This window comes from Triticum dicoccoides, chromosome 3A (assembly GCF_002162155.2).
Source record: "Triticum dicoccoides isolate Atlit2015 ecotype Zavitan chromosome 3A, WEW_v2.0, whole genome shotgun sequence".
NCBI lineage: Eukaryota > Viridiplantae > Streptophyta > Magnoliopsida > Poales > Poaceae > Triticum > Triticum dicoccoides.
Window position 1 is genome coordinate 763,761,443 of NC_041384.1, and position 2,140 is coordinate 763,763,582.

The following is a 2,140-nucleotide window of genomic DNA, read 5'->3' on the forward strand; positions in this document are numbered from 1 at the left end:
TCACCCAGACAAATAGGAAATAATTAATGGGAAATATCACGCTAACATATATTTGAGGGTGATTGATGTGGCGAGCGCGTAGACGTGCCGCCGTGTATGCCATTTTTTAATGGTTATCGGAGGCACGTATATACATTTTTTGTGTTGTAACAAATGTGCCCTGGAAAAAGATAAATAATTTCCCAACTACAATTTTTTTTAGGTAAATATAATGTGCCCCGGAGTACATTGTTAGGAATGCTAGCTATTGTGCGTCAAACAATATATACATGGACATATTGTTGTCAAGTCATGTTTTTTTTACGTACATGGACATATTGTTGTCAAGTCATTGCTAGGAAAGATCTTTTTTTTATTGTCACGTTCGATCTTTTTTTTTTTGGTTCGAACGAATTACTTACTGATGTACGTCATGGAGTACTTAGTTATCTTTGACGCGTGAGTTTTGATGTATACAGCTCAGCGCATATCGAATCGAATCTCATGGGCTATCACGAGTTTTAGTGTACGTGGCTCCGATTGCTATATAAACCACCCGAGCCTGGGACGTAGCCACACACTCCTCACCTCCTCTCATCTTCCTCCCTTTCTGACGCCAGCCACCAAGCGAGCGAGCAATGGTGGCGCCCAACCGGAGACGCGACAGCGGCCGGATCGAGCAAAAGGATGCGCGACACGTCTGCTACTCCAATCGCCGCGCGGGGTTCTTCAAGAAGGCCAGCGATCTGGCGGTCCTGACCGGCGCCGAGGTGGCCGCCCTCGCCTTCTCGCCGGGCGGCAACATCTTCTCCTTCGGCCACCCTTCGATTGACTCCGTCGTGGAACGTTTCCTGGCGGGGCAGGGTGCGGGGGCTGGCGCGAGGGGGAAGGTCGCTGCCGACGACCGCTTGCTGGCGGGGGAGGGTGCTGGCGAGGGCGCGGGGGAGGGTGCTTGGGCCGGCGCGGCGGAGGGTGCTGCCGGCGAAGACAAGAAACTAGAGAAGCTGCACCAGGAATTCGCCGAGCTGGGCACGGAGTTGGTTGAGGCGAAGAAGCGGGCCGAGCGCACTGAGGAAGCCATGGCGAAGGAGCGCGCCGCGGGGGACCAGATAGCAGCTTGGTTCGGCCCCAACGTTGGTGACATTGGGGACGAGGACATGGCGGCCTTCTTTGCTGCGCTGATGCAGGTGAAGGAAGTCGTCTCCGACCGCGCCAACGATGTTCTCCTCGAGGCGATGCACCTCGACGTGAGCCGCATGGCGCAGGTGGCCGCGCCAACGATCTTCGGTGGCAGCACGTTCGAGTTTGGTAGCAGCAGCGGCACCGCCAACGACGGGATGGAGTTTCAGTTTCTGGTGCCTCCGCCACAGGAGCAGGGGTTCAAGGCCGGGATGGACATGCAGCAGATGGTGATGGCGGCGCTGCCTCCGTCTCAGGTGGTCGCCGCCGGGATGGATATGCAGCAGCAGACAGTGCCTTCGGCTCAGTGGGTCGACGCCGGGATCGATATTCAGCAGCAGGTTGTAATGGAGCTGCCTCCGTCTCAGGGGATCGCCGCCGGGATCAATATGTAGGTGCAGCAGCAGATTGTGATGGAGCTGCCTCCGGCTCAGGGGGTGGCCGCTGTGATGAATATGCAGGAGATGCCTCCGCCGCCGGGGTTCGCCGCGGGGATCGATATGGATCAGAGATAGATGGCGATTCCTCAGCCGCCGGGATTCGACGATGACATGTGGATGGAGATACAGGAGTTGCTTATGGCGATGCCTCCCTCGCCGTAGCTCCCTGCCGGGATGGAAACGAACGCCGGCTTCCTGTGTCCATGTATTGTCGTCTAGTTACAGCTGGATGCAATCTTTAGTCAAATTTTATGTCGTTTCTTTTTTGTCAAATAATTAATGGCTAAATCTGTATTGTACTGTCGCTGGCTGCGGGCATTTAATGAAATACAGATATCCGAGCTGGCATCATTATACAAAGATCGATGTGCAAAATCTTTGGTGTTTGATTTTTTCCTTTCGTGGAACAGAATCTTAATTACATTAGGTTGATTTTATTCACAGACAATCATCCCTTAGACCATGCAAACGTTAGGCTCAACGTGACACCCCAGCATGCTTGAACATCTATATATATGCACTATAAGCACATTACGAAGATA

The 2,140-nt window shown here is 53.2% G+C and overlaps 1 pseudogene; it reads left to right on the plus strand.

Annotated features, from left to right (window-relative positions):
• Positions 1 to 617: 617 nt before the first annotated feature.
• LOC119273334 lies at positions 618 to 1,817 on the plus strand (annotated as a pseudogene).
• The last annotated feature ends 323 nt before the right edge of the window (positions 1,818 to 2,140 follow it).